Source organism: Mesoplodon mirus, assembly GCF_964341445.2.
Source record: "Mesoplodon mirus genome assembly, chromosome: 15".
NCBI classification, from domain to species: Eukaryota; Metazoa; Chordata; class Mammalia; order Artiodactyla; family Ziphiidae; genus Mesoplodon; species Mesoplodon mirus.
The window spans coordinates 554,642-569,580 of NC_138991.1; the positions used below are offsets into that span (position 1 = coordinate 554,642).

Sequence of the window (14,939 nt, forward strand, 5' to 3'; positions counted from 1 at the left end):
TGCCTGGTCATTCCCAGGTTTTGCTATTACTGGGGTCCTCTGAACCTTCTGAGCAATTCCCACCTACAGTTTCTCTAGGGCAGTGCCAGGCACGGGGTGATGCCCTGCCAGCTCAGGTTAGTGCTAAGGGCAGAAGGTGACAGCAAGACTTACCCAACTGTCAGAGCAATAGCAAATAAGCACAGGAGAAGATACTCAACATCTCTACTCATTTGGGAAATGCAACTTCAAACTACAATGAGATACCACTACACATGTATCAGAATGGCTTAAAAAATAACCAGACAACACCCAGTGCTGGTGAGGGTGAACAACGGCTAGACCCCGTACACTGCCGGTGGCACACAAAATGGGGCAGCCACTCTGGAAGAGAGTTTGAAGTTTCCTATAAACTTAAAGATAGGCTTTCACATGACCCAGCCCTCCCGCTCCTGAGCATTTATTCAAGAGAAATGGGAATTAATGTTCACATGGAAAACCTGTACATGAATATTTATAATCGCTAAACCCAGAAACAACACACATGTCCCTGTGAAAGGATAACAAATTGGAAGGTGAACACAATGGAGCGCCCCCGGCAGCAGAAAGGAACGAGGCGTCCGTCACACGATGTGGAGGATTCTCAGTAACACGGCGCTGAGTGACAGAGGCTGGCCGCAGAGGCTGCCAGCTCTCTGATTCCACGAACACAACATTCTTGAAAAGACAGCTATACCTACAGAGAGCAGAACAGTGGATGCCGTGGGCGTGGGGGGTGGGTACCGATGAGCGTGTTCCACAGCCTGAGCAGGGCGATGGTTACACAAATCTCTATGTATTAAAACTCAAGAGAACCGTACATCAAAAAAAAAGGTCAACTTTACTGTATGTTTATTTTAAAAACGTAAAAATAAAAATATCTGGGCTTGCATTTTTTTGTTTTGTTTGCGACTTATTCTTCTAGCTAGTCATTTTCATTGTAGTTTACAAAACTATCAGCCTGTGACACAATGGAAGTTAAAACAAATAAAATCTGGTCCTTCACCACAAACAGATTAGGAAGAACTGTTGTAGGGTGTGTACCTGCAAGTGGAACTTCAGGCTCCCAGAGAAGGGGCAGGCCACCCGCTACCCAGATGACCACACCCCACAATGACGGGCGCCCCCAGGCTTCCCGATTTCCCACCCATCTCTTTTTACTTATCATAAACACACGTTCATACATTTTTCTATTGTGGTAAAAACTATAGGACTGACCACCTTAACCACTCCTACGTGTACAGTTCAGTAGTGTTACCTATTTGCACATTATCATGCAACAGACCTCTCACTTTTTCTGTTTTTTTTTTGGCCACACTGCACGGCATGCGGGATCTTAGTTCCCTGACCAGAGATTGAACCCGTGCCCCCTGCAGTGGAAGCGCGGAGTCCTAACCACTGGACTGCCAGGGAATTCCCTCTCACAATTTAATTTTTATGTAAATGAATATATCAAATCTTTGTGAACGTATTTTTTCTCTTTTTTGTTCAATAAATCCTTCTCCATCCCCAAATCCAAAGTGAATTCTCCTACACCTTATTCTCAAGTTTTGTCACCCACAGGTCATCCGCTCCATCTGGGGTTAACCTGGGCCCAGCATGAGACACAGACCAGCATCACTCGTCTGAGCAATGCCAGCCCCAAAGTCCCAGGCGCCCCCACAGAATGTCCAGTCTTCCCCTAGGACCTGCGGGTGCACTCTAACTCCCACAGGGGAGGGTTATGGGTGGTGGTGAGGGCTCTCTATCTGGTTCCATTCTCAGAGTACTTTATTCAAAAACCTCCAAAATTACCTGAAGCAGTCTCAAAAATTTTTACAAAAGCTACAAATTCTGTTACTTCTACACACATCATTAAATAATACTTAAAACAATCATATTTTAATACAAGCATCCATTACAAAGACAAGGTGGGTTTAAAAGCAATGAACAGAGACTCCCCTGGCAGTCCAGTGGTTAAGAGTTCGCCTTCCAATGCAGAGGGTGTGGGTTCGATCCCTGGTCGGGGAGCTAAGATCCCACACGCCTCGGGGCCAAAAAACTAAAACATAAAAAATAAAATAAAATAAAAGCGATGAGCAGGTAATCCCATGGTTTGCCCCGTGTCCCCTGGGACAGGCATGGTGGGAAGGCCACACCAGGGCCTCTCACTGTCTCTGGGGATGCCCCTCCGAGGTGCAGAGGTTTCTAGGGCTGCCATGAGGCGCTCCAGCCTCCCCGCCCGCCGCCGGTCATCGCAGGAATGTGTGGCTGGACAGGCAGCCTTGAAAGCCGCTGTGCTGCCAGGGGTAGGAGGACAGAGTGCCCAGAGTAAAGAAAGTCCCAGGCCACAAAGATAATACATCATATCATGGGTAGTCGGAAAATACAGAAGCTAATAAAAAGGCTAATAATGTAAGAAAAAGACTGTTAGGAACCTGGGGAGGGAGAGGCAGTAGCCTAGGAGGAAAGCGTCATCAGAGCAGGGCCCAGGCTCCGTAATAAACACGGTTTCCACAAGTGGGAATAACGTGAACAGTTCATGGATTTTCAGCAATAAACTTACAGACAAGCAACTTTATGTTTACAAAACACAACGTAAATTTCTCTTGACAGTGTAAAAGTAAAAGGACAAATGAGAGTCAGAGGAGGAGAAGGGAAGAAAGGAAGAAAGGCCAACACCCTCCAGTTAGCGAGAGCACGATGCATGCTGTTGATGGAGCAGGACCAAGTCCTGTCACACAGGAGACAAGAGGTAAGCGCAGCTACGCTGGGACAGGAGGACAAAGACGCTGCTACGTCGGGTCAGGACAGAAGGAACAGGGGATCCGCCAGGTGATGAGTCGGGACACAGCCATGAGGTGCGATGCAGTGACCGTGAGCCAGCACCTCGGGGAGGGGATGGGGTGCAGCCTGGTGCGGGCACGGCTGCATAGCTTCCCACACTTGGGGCCTGGCCCCACAGAAGAAAAACTTCACTGAAATTAAAGATACTAAAAATGAAGTACAACTGGTGTTCCAAAGACAGCTGACCTCTCTTCTTTGAAGGAATCGTCATTTAAAATCCGTGATTAACCTTGGAAAAAGGACATTCAAGAAACAGCTGGTGGGGGGGGGGCTTCCCTGGTGGTCCAGTGGCTAAGACTCTGCGCTCCCAATGCAGGGGACCCGGGTTCAACCCCTGGTCAGGGAACTAGATCCCACATGCATGCGGCAACTAAGACCCAGAGCAGGCAAATAAATAAATAAATATTGGGGGCGGGGAACCAGCTGGGTCTGGAGCACCTCACCTCCTCAGGCAAGGGAGGGCCAACTCCTACCAGTGCTGGGGACACACGCAGAACACGGTGGAAAACCAGTGGTTTGAATGCATGACTCTGAACTCATTATCTGTTGCAGAAGGAAAAGATTAATACACTGCAGATTAGAAGGAAACAGCCACCAATGACCTCCACAGATATATCTGAAGAATTGTAAGCAAGAGTCAACAAACGTGGAAGGGGTAAAAGGGACGATGCTGAGTATCATAGTCGTCTGTTACCTTTACTCCTAACTTAAAATGAATTTCAAACGTAAAGAATTCCTAAATTCTTCAGGAAAATAGAGGAACCCCTAAAGATGTCATCTTTCTTCCTTAATTCTAAGAAAAATAAAAAGCAACAGTGATGCCGAGCCTTAAGACAAAGAGAGAGAATTAGCGTCAAACGGATCCGTCTTGAAGAAGGGCTCCCCGCCAATCATCAAAGCACGAGAGAGAATGGGTCTGAACCCCAGGGAGACGGGCCAACCTACCAAAGAACAGTAACTAAGCAGCACTTTCACCTAACGATAAGCACAATGCTTGGTCACGAAAAGAGCATGTATTCCAGTAGTAAAGACACTGAACACTCGGCCCTCACAGAGGGAGCACGACGCTGACCAACAAGGGCTCAGCAGACACCCCCGGGGCAGCTGAAAGGCCCCAGCATGGCCACACCCTAAGCCCTTCTGAGGTATAAACTGAGCGACTGCCCCAGTACCGGCCGAGCATTCAGTATGGTCTATGGAATTAATTTTATCAGTAGTGACTTATGTCCAGAAACCAAATAAGGATTTTCTTTCATCAACTAATGCTTACATACAGTCAGTCAAAAGGAAAAGGTCAGAAGTTGAGCAAAACAACTCTTAACTATGTGTCTGAATACAAGGAGAGTCAAAAAAACCTGAACATTCTCAAAAGCCTGTGACTCAGAGAGGAGGCTGCCTATGGCCCAATGTGGACAGGAGAGCCTCACTTCCGACCTGGCCCTCCTGGTCCTGCCTGTTCAGCATCCCTGAGGTGCAAACAACAGGGCGACACTGCCTCTGTGTAAAGCGGGCCCAAAACAAGCTGGAGCCCTGACACCAGAACATGACCGACAGACACAGGTGACATTTCCATCATCACAGCACTGGAGCCAACAGGTACTCCCCTACGCACGAGGCTGCAGAGAGAGATTCTAGGCAGACCACTGCTATGACCAAACATTTCCAGAAAACCTGAACATATCCCCAAAGCTAAATATGAAACTAGACCGTGGAAGGCAAAAGTATTTCTTATAAAAGTAATGAGCAGGGGAGCTTTCTGGGTGTTGGTATTCTAACCTCACAACCCCTACAATCTCACGTACTGAAGTCACAGGTACCCTTCAACCCAGGCAGCCACCTGCTGCCCCCGGCCCTCCGCGGACTAGGCCTGCAGATCAGCAGATAGACTGGAGAACCGGAGGTATCTGTATCGTGACAGAAAGGGCGTGACGCTGCCTGGCAACCAGGTGCAGGCCCACTCTCGTGAACGCTCACCAGGAAGGACTTCTTACTATCTAGAGACCGTCACGACATTCAAATCCTCAACTTTGAATATCACATGAAAACACTTGTGACCAAAGTCACGGTCACACAGAAACACATAGGCTAAGAGACCTACTTAACGCTTCCGGGAGAGCCCACAGTGCTCAGAGCAGTGCACTGTGTGACACTGACAACCCAACGACCCACCACCTTGGGGGCAGCTCCGCCCCCAGGGAGGGGACTGGACACTCCAACTCCAGAATGAGCAGAAGCCTAAGACACACAAAGCGGGTCGAAGTTCATCAAACGCAGCAGATGCAGCCACGACATCTTCTGTGTCTCCAGCAGGAACGTGTCCCGAAACGCATCCACTAGGAACCGCGCTGCACTGGGACGCCCCAGCCAGGGCTGCCCCATGTGAAAGCCCCTGGGGAGGGGGCCGCCCAGGGTTCCCACTGCTGGACTGACTGCCTCTGATGAAGCAATGGACCCTGCAACGATGACCACAACCAACCATTCCATCACATCTGGTACGAAACCAAGTATGAGCTGCACCAAGTACCCCAGGACGAGCCGAGCGTAGAGACCCCTGACGTCAGAAGCGCGTCCAGACACATGCACGCGCTGTCACAGTTGTACTTACTGGTGGCAGAACTTATGATCAGTGCTGTGATTTCACCAACATGGCACCTACAACCTAGGGAGTGCTTACCATGTGCAGGGATCTAGGGGCACACATGCTCTGGACCAAGAAGCCTGTGGGGCAGGTGCCCAGCCCAGTGGGTGGTGAGAGTGCAGCTCTTGGGCTACCTGCCTGGGCTGGAGCCTGGCTCTGCAACACATGGACTCAGTGACCTGGGCAGTTATTCAACAGCTTCATCTCCTCTTCGTCCAGTGGGGCTGCAGACAGCCTGGCACAGTGTGTCCGTGATCAAGTCGTGTGAAATGCGGAGAACGGTGCCGGATACAAGATTAACACGAGCCATTACTGTTACGGCCTCCAACATACAGATGAGAAGACTAAGGCCCAGAAACTGAGTCATCTCGAGGCCACTGTGCCAGGGGTCAGCAGGACCGTCATGCAAATTCACGTCTGACTCCAAGTGCTGTACAACTCGACTGATTGTCGGTAACCATTTTACAAAGCGGAGTAAGTTCTCCCTGCCCTGAGCACAAATAACTTATTTTCTTGTACTAACCTACAAGCCTTATAAGGTACTATATTAACCCTTTACTGTGTTTTTAAACTAAAATAAATACACAAAGTTTATAATGGTGAATAAAAGTTATGTAGGTTATACTTTATTTGACTCTCAGCTTGAACACTAATATTAATTATTGTTGCATACATTTTAGATGTAAAATCCGTACTTCACTGATTTGCCTTATTGTGTCCTTTGCCTTTTAAAAATATAGGAAGAGACCTGCCTTCAAGGCTTTACGGGTCAGGCATCTACTCAGGCAAGGCTGTACCGAGCTGCTATTCACTGCAACACGCTCTGCCCCTGTGACCACACAAAGAGGTGAGCTGTTCGTAAGCTGGATGGTCATTCTGGGGTGAGGAAAGGTCAAAGACCCCTGCCCACTCCAGGGAGCAGCAGGGGGGTCTGATGAAGTGACAGGTCTGCCTCACGACACTGCGACTCTGTGAGCAGTTTAAGGAATGTCACAAGTAAAAGGTACATCACAGGCACTTACGACGGTTTGCACAGCTCCCCCAGAGGAGAGCAGGTCCAAGAGTGCCCCTAACGCCTACGTGCACTGCAGTCCACCAGCCTGAGAGAGGATGAGCTGGTGTTAGGAGCTGGCTGGACAGGCTGGCCTACTAGGCCACCAGGACAGCCCCCTCAGATAATGGGTTACAGTTCCCTTGTCACGGATCAATTTTTATAAAAGAAAGGACAGGGGCAGATGAAAAAGGCGTGGGAGTCACGTGGACACTACACACCAGGAGGAAGGATGTGTTGGAAACAGTCAGTTAGGGGCACCCAACCAGGCAGGATGATGCAAGAGAAAGCGTCACCAACAGAAACAGCATTTTTTTTTTTTTTTTTTAAAGAAGACATGGTAAGCTGATTTATTTATTTATTTATTTATTTATTTTTGTGGCACGCGGACTCCTCACTGCTGTGGTCTCTTCCACCGCGGAGCACAGACTCCGGACGCGCAGGCTCAGCGGCCATGGCCCACGGGCCCAGCCGCTCCGCGGCATGTGGGATCCTCCCGGACCGGGGCTCGAACCCACGTCCCCTGCATCGGCAGGCAGACTCTCAACCACTGCGCCACCAGGGAAGCCCAGAAACAGCATTTTAAGAGGTAAATTCCGTGTTGTCATTTTAAGGTGTGTGACAGCGTTATTTGTGCTTATTCTTCAATACCACACTTTCATACTAGAGAAAATATGTTAATCTCAGTTTCCTTATCTATACAATTGGATAACAGCTACCTTGCAAGGCTGTCCTGGGGATTATGGCTGATGCATATTAAGTAACCCTGGCCTGCTCACAAGCAGATTGCTTCAGAGGGTTTGCTGTAGGGGGAGGGGAGGCATCCTCTAAGTCAATTTAGAAGAAAACAAACTGTTTCCAACAGACGACAACTATGCTTCGACAAGTTAAGAAATACTTCATAGACAATCCTTAAATTGTAGACGTTCTAGTTTCATCTCAAAATGAAACTGGGCCATTAAATTGCATTAAAATATTTCAGCTTTACTTGTGATGAGCCTCATGATTCAAAGTATCAGGTAAATACAGTCCAGTAAAAATTGTTATCCGGAATACAATTTCTTTTTCAGTTAATTAAAAAAAAAAAAAAAAAACAGATGTGGCCTAGTTTCACGCATCTTAAAAAGCCTATTTATCACTAAATTATCACTCTTTATTTTTTAATTTACTTAAAATTCTTATTTTAAAGGACACAGCAAAATTTATTGCAACTGGTTGAAAAAATCTCACATTTTATTATCAAACCCTACAGCAGTAGCTAAATTAGCAGCAAAATATAAAATATAAAGTGTTAAAATCCTGTGTAGGTGAAGAAGAAAAGACACACACTGCGGGAGGAAATATAAATTTAGCAATATATGGCAAAAATAATAAAGTGTGTATTCTCTGACCTAGAATTTTTTATTATTTATCTTAGAGAAACCCTCTCCACAATTAAAGACACTCCTTTTTAATAAAGGAAAATTCAATGGCACCACCTAACTAAAAACCAAACATCTGCTATGCTGCAAATCCCTTCCCATAGCAGAAGGAAAAAACTACAAGCCAGGCAGTGGCACAGGCTCCCCCTGCAGAGCCCAGTCCAGCTCAGTCGGGGCTGTGACGCGGAGCCCATGGTCTTGGACCCCCAGCGCCCGAATTCATTACCTCTGAAGCACCACAGGGCCAGACAGTACAGGATAGCTCAGTTCTGATGGCTTCACTATAACACATTTCACTCCACCCAGTGAAAAGAACAGAGGTGAAGGGCAGAGAGAGCTCTCTAAGAACGGGGCTGGCCATCCCAGAGATAGCCAGGGCGGGGCTCAGCCGGCAGGGTAGCAAGTCAGCATTCCAATCCTCTGACTTCCAGGCCTGCAACTTTATAACCAACTGGCACAGAATTCCTCAGAACACAGCAATGGAGACACCAAATGACTGCACATTTCATTGCGTACACCGCCATGTTTTCTGGTGTTACACTGTTCAGTGTAGAGAAATTAAAAGCACAATAAAATTATAAGTAATTCGGGGCTTCCCTGGTGGTGCAGTGGTTAAGAATCCGCCTGCCAATGCAGGGGACACGGGCTCGATCCCTGGCCCGGGAAGATCCCACATGCCGTGGAGCAACTAAGCCCGTGCACCACAACTACTGAGCCTGCGCTCTAAGGCCCGCGAGCCACAACTACTGAAGCCCGTGCGCCTAGAGCCCGTGCTCTGCAACGAGAGAAGCCATGACAATGAGAAGCCCGCGCACCACAACGAAGAGTAGCCCCAGCTCACTGCAACTAGAGAAAGCCTGCGCACAGCAATGAAGACCTAATACAGCCAAAAATAAAAATATATATATTAAATTGTAAGTAACTCATGATGATGAACAAGGTTCATTTACACTCATACATTCAAGAAATATTCACTGATCACTCACAATGTATCACACAATTTGAAAATATTAGTCGGGTTTAATGTCAGGAAAAAAAGACTACGGTTTCTGCCACAGAACTAAGTTCTAAAAACCAGTGATGTAGATACACCTACAATGGAGTATGATTTTGGAGTGAAGTGGACCTTCGATGTATACAGACAACCCTTGAAAAGCAAACCACTTACGAAGGCATTTTCAGTGACACCCACTGAATGTATGGTTTCACTACATACTCTCTCTTTGGAGAATGAAATTCTGTACTTCTTTCCTGCAATTTCAATGTGAGCTACCAATATGTTTGCAAAACTCTTAGAATTTTAAACAACTCTTACCTGCTAAGACCAAAACCTATTAAATGTCTGCAAGTACTAATAACCAAGAGAACATACCATTTCACCCATACAACGTCCTCAAACAAAATTAATGCAAAGACAACAAAAGACAAAATCAAAACTAAACATTGTTTGGTGATCTAATCCTTAAATCCTCTGGGTTGAATTTCGAGTGACCAATAACAGACTGCTGTTAATCCTCTTCAGGGAATGTCACTACCTGAGCACTGGCCTTGCTATCAGGACAGTAAAAGCATAACAGTTCCCTCATGTTTTTTTTTTTTTGGCCGCACCGCCAGGCATGTGGGATCTTAGAACCCCCCACCAGGGATCGAACACATGCCCCCTGCACTGGAAGCTTGGAGTTTTAACCACTAGACCACTAGGGAAGTCCCAACAGTTCCCTCCCTTAAATGAGGGATAGCATTTTCATAAAATATGACTACTGCCATTTTTCAGCATCTTTGTCACTTAAGATTTAGGAAGCAGTTGATGACATACCTTCCCACTTACCATCTCCTGTACTCCCCCAACAGGCAGTCAGGGCAGGTACCATGACCCTCATCTCAGTGGGGCCCCATCATGTGAGCCCGAGTCTCGTCCCCTTTCAGGAAGGAAAGTCTAGCACAGATTCTGCTGACACACAGACAGGGAAGGACTGTGAGAGAGCAGGAGATGAGTCTGCAGCTGAGGAATGCTCTGATCTGACCATCCAATAAGAACAGAACAACAAGCCCCATTTGGGGAGCACTGCAGTTTTAACTACTGCATGGGGAGCACCATACCTGTCCCCTGAAGACACAGGGTCTGTTTCCTTACTGGAAAACTGGCTGCCCTCATTGGCTGAGATACGGTTTGCCTACAGCACTGTATGCTCCAAACCCTGTACAAAGTACTTTATAAAAGAGTTAAGGAATTTTTCAAGGGTGATTATATCTGTGTCTATCATGCTCATTTTGGGGCTTCCCTGGCGGTCCAGTGGTTAAGACTCTAGGCCTCCACTGCAGGGAGCCCAGGGTTCAATCCCTAGTTGGGGAGCTAAGATCCCACATGCTGTGCAGTGTGGCCAAAAAAAAGAAAAAGAATCATTTGTAAATCAATTATACCCCAATAAAAATGTTTTTAAAAAATCACGCTCATTTTATTTCCTGACTTTAAAAGCAAAGTCCCACCTTAAATAAAATTCCACCTCGTCTCCTTACTCCCAGCCTCACAGCCTCAATTTTAGTCATTCATCCAACACCTACTGAGCATCTTCTACAGTCCAGGACCAAGGCAGGCATGGCACACCTGGGCTCTGAGATGCACCATCAGCAGCTTGCTAGGGATTCTGCCTGGTGGTGTCAGGTAGGTCAGCACAGGAACCAGTGCAGAGGCCTGACTCCAAGTTCCAGGTCTGAGACTGCGCAAAAAGCACACGTCTCCAGGGTAGCTCAGCATTGAGCACAGAGCCATCCTTCCTCCACGAGTGAGGGGCACTCAAGAACACAAAGGGCCAAGAAACATGCAGTATCTGTTCAGTCCCAGCACCACGTTAATACAATGAGTGAAAAACCAAGAACATAAATTCACTCTGAGTGAAAGTTCTGGAAATGACTTGAGTCCTTCAGTCACACATCAGGATTCAGAGCAGGCCTCGGGAACAGCTCACTTTCATGTGGTTCTAACAGATTACTCCATCTCACCCATTTAATCAACAAATGTCGGGACTTCCCTGGTGGTCCAGTGGTTAAGAATCGGTCTTGCAATGCAGGGGACACTGGTTCGACCCCTGGTCAGGGAACTAAGATCCCACATGCTGCGGGGCAACTAAGCCTGCGTGCCACAACCAGAGACCGCGCGTGCCGCAACTACAGAGCCCATGCGCTCTGGAGCCTGCGTGCCGCAACTAGAGAGAAGACGGAACACCGCAACGAAGAGCCTGCACGCCGCAACTGAGACCCGATGCAGCCAACAAACAAACAAACAAATAAATAAATTTATAAACAAAACAAATGTCACTGAGTATTTGGGACTAGCATGTGGGTTTTACTTTCTGGGGGGTTAATCAAAGACAATTTCTAAAAGCATCATTACCAGTGGTAGATCTGACAAAAAACTTCTTATTTTGCACTAACTATAGACTAAAAGTTGCAAAAAGATTTACAGGGAGAGCCTAAGTACCTTTCTGATCTTCCTCTTAACTGGCTGTCCTTTCCCAAAGGGGAGGTGACTTGCCACACACCTGCCTCAGAACCCAGCCACAGTACTCAGTACTCAGCCACAATGACTTTCGAGTGACAAGGTCACTGTATTGCAGAGCTGCTACGACGATCATCACTTCCATTCATTCCAACAGTATTTCCTGGACACGCAGTACGTGCCAGCCACTGTTCTTTGCACAAAACAGCCTCCCTGTGGACCTCACCTCATAGTAAAACATTAAGTGTAATAAATATATTAAACAGGACATTAGAAGAATGAAGTGCTGTGGGAAAACTAAGCAGGAAAGGGAGACAGGAAACAGGAAGTGGCGAGCTGAAATTCCAGGTAAAGCAGTAAGGGAAGGCCTGCCCTCCCGGAGCCTAAGGGTGAGGGCGCCAGTGATCCGGGTAGAGCCAGGGACGGAGCACAGGAGTCTGTTGAGAGCCTGGCCAAGAGGCCACTGTGGCGGGGGGCCCGCAGAGTGAGTCAGGGGGCCAGTGATAGGGAGACTGGTCACAGAGGATGGGGGTGGCCTGACAGGCATCCCTGCCCCGCAAGGGTCCCCATCCGAGGCCACACTGGTTCCACAGCTGAGATGCCCCAGCAAGGCCTTGTCTCCTCCACGTGCCTCTCTAGTGTCTGCTCACCGGACAACCCCTGGCTGCTCTGACTTCACCAGGGCCAAGGGGGCCAGGCATGGGGGTGCTGCAATACGTGTGCCCCTCAGAGCCCCGTGCTGCTGGAAGCACCTGCCACTCAGCCCCTGGCTTGGCCACGTGCCATCAGAGGTGCCCCAAGTCCCGCAACCCTGACACAGGTGGAAGGAGAGCTGCACGCTCTCAGGAAGTTTCTGAAAGCCCATAAGTCTTGCCTCATAATTTCATCTCTCAAAGTCTGACAGGTGCCTCGATCCTGAAACTCAGCACCACGTTTAACAAGAGAGAAGCAAATAAACGAACACAAAATCTCAGAAGCTTTGACTAGAGTTCTGCCTTCAGCCAACCAGATTTAAGACGGGGCAGTATAACTGTCGATGTCAGCAAGGTAGTTTTTAAACAGACAAATAGTAAGGACAAAGGTGTCCAGGACAGCACCTCTCAGTCTATGACCTCTATCACACCTAAACCTGAAAACGAAAATAAAACAGAAACGTTTGCTTCTTTTCCTGCATAGCACAACTGAGCGAATTCTGAGAACTCATCTCTTAGGCACATGAAAAAGCGAGTCCTTGATCCAGCCGCTCAACACAAACAAGTTCGAACCCGCGGGAATGAGTTCCTAACCCTCTCTCGGTAAGACTACAACACAAGGCACTGCTTCAGATGTCCTCGCGAGCAGAGAAAACATTTTTTTCTTACAAACCAGATGATTTTCACCCGCGAGATTAATCTACAGCGCGTCAAGGAACAAAGCTCAATTCCGCGAGCTAAAAGCGTAATGACCCAGGCACAGGTTACGTGGCTGCTGGACCGGCGGCGCCCCTCTTCTCGGCCCTCAGGACCGCAAAGACCCTCCCCGGGGCGGGGGCGCCCCGCGCAGACCCCGGCCCCGGAGCGCGAGCTGCGCTGGGGTGGGGGTGGGGGGGGCCTTGGCTGCCGCACGTCGGGTCTCTGGCCGCCCCCAAGCAAGGGCCCGGTGCCCCGACCGCGGCGCACGGCCTGGGCCTTCCCGCCGCTCCTCCGGCCGCGCCGCCGCCCCCGGTCCCGAGGGGGTAGGGAGGGTCGTCGCCATTTCCGCCTCCTGCCGCGCGGCCCCGCCACCCCGCGCCGTGCCACCCCGCACCCCCTCACCCCACCCCCCGTCACCCTCACCTTGCGCCCCGCCCCCGCCCCCTCATTCCGCTCTCGTCACCCCGAACCCCCGCCCGCCCGCCCGCCCGGCCGGCCTGACGCGAGGCCGCCGGCCCGCCGCGAGCTCACCTGTCCGCCTGCCCGCCCGCCCGCCGGCTCCGCTCCTCCCTGCGCGGCGCTGCTGGGCAGCCGGCCGACGCGCTCCTCAGCCGGGGCTGCGCCTCGGAACCCGGCGGCGGCGGCGGCGGCGGCAGCGGAGACGGCGGTTGGGGCAGCGGCAGAGGGCGCGGGAGCAGCACCGGCAGAGGCGACGGGGGCGCGCACGCTCACGCACGCTCACGCACGCACCCGCACCGGCGCGCGCGCTCCCGAGAGGACGTGGGCGCCGGCGGGTCGGAGCCGCGGGAGGGGCAGGCCGAGCGTGCGCCGAAAGCGCTGGGCGAAGGCTCCACCCACCAGTGGGGCGGAGCCCCGAGTGACAGCCCACGGGCGGGGCCCCGGGAGCTGTGGGCGGAGTTCGCACCGCGGAATCGGAAGCGTCCACCGCCCCGCAGGGGCGGGGCCGAGCGCAGGGGCGGGGCCTGCTCACCAGAGCGTCAGGTGCTCTCCGGTGCGCCGGCAGGTGCTGCGGCCAGCCGCCGTGAGGGAGAGGTGCGAGGACTTGTCTTGCAGCTGAGTTTGCCCCGCGCTTTACGTAAGATTGAGAACACATAATTGTTCTCGTCAAAGAACGGAAGAGGGAGCTGGTGGGAGATGACCAGGAGGCCGGCGTCCCCTGAGCCACTGTTTGGGACTGACGTTTGCTCATCCCTGCAGCGCAGAGATGCGACTTCCTGTCTGCCCGCCCAATCACCGAAGTGCCGCCGCCATTGTCCGGGCCCTCCCAGAACCACCTACAAACAATGTCTTGAAAGGGCAGTTGAACGAACTTCCACTCACTTCCCTCCCTGTCCAGGTACGACCATTGCTCATCTCACTGACCCCCTGAGGGAGGGGAGACCTGCTCGTTACCCTTCCCTATCACTTCTTATGACAGAAACAGTTCTACCATTTACTGAATGCCTGCTCTGTGCCTGGTACACTGGTATGTGCCAGTTTTCATCCTAGAAGCCATCCAACAGATTTTCTGGCCAGCCTCCCCACTTCCATGCTTGCCCACTGGCCATTTTCCACTCAGCGGAGTCATACTCTTAACACAGAAACTTTATGACATCCAAGGCTCCCTAAACACGTTGAGTAAAATCCAAACTCTGCCAACAAGCTCCAGCCCCGTCCACCTCTGCCCTCTTACACCTCTCTGCCATCATGCCGGCCTTGAACTGCCCAGTTTGTCCGAGGCTCAGGGCCTGCAAGTGGCAGAGAGCTCAGGAAGTCGCCTGGCAGCCATTAAATTGTGCAACATCAAGCAGGCACGAAAAGGCCTTTAAAAACCAAGAAACAGAAGGGCCAGATTAGTGTCTATGTCTGTTGATTCAAAAGGATTAAAGATCCTGGGCCAGAGTCGCAGGCGGAATGAGAGAACCAAATGAACCCGGTACCAATTTCAGAATGAAGCTGTGTTGGGCACTGCAAGAACGAATGAAGCAGGCCTTAGTGAGTCCCTCCCTGACCTACTGGTTCCACTTTGGGGAGATTCTTTCTGAGAAAATGTCCCCAAATACAGAAAACGTTGTATGCACCAAGCTGCTCTTGATGG

General features: G+C 50.1%; 1 protein-coding gene across 9 annotated transcripts in view; it reads right to left on the reverse strand.

Moving 5' to 3' along the window:
• Window positions 1-13,550, reverse strand: part of DNAJC5 (DnaJ heat shock protein family (Hsp40) member C5) — a 31,445-nt gene extending 17,895 nt beyond the window's left edge. For 4 of the 9 annotated variants that reach the window (XM_082644134.1, XM_082644139.1, XM_082644136.1 and 1 more), the window contains exon 1: window positions 13,373-13,531. The gene's annotated coding sequence lies outside the window, so the exon portion shown is untranslated. Of the gene's footprint in view, window positions 1-8,180; window positions 8,275-9,770; window positions 9,908-13,372 lie in introns of those variants that run through there. The other 5 variants (XM_082644137.1, XM_082644138.1, XR_014296033.1 and 2 more) reach the window with 4 other exon arrangements.
• Between the last annotated feature and the right edge of the window lie 1,389 nt (window positions 13,551-14,939).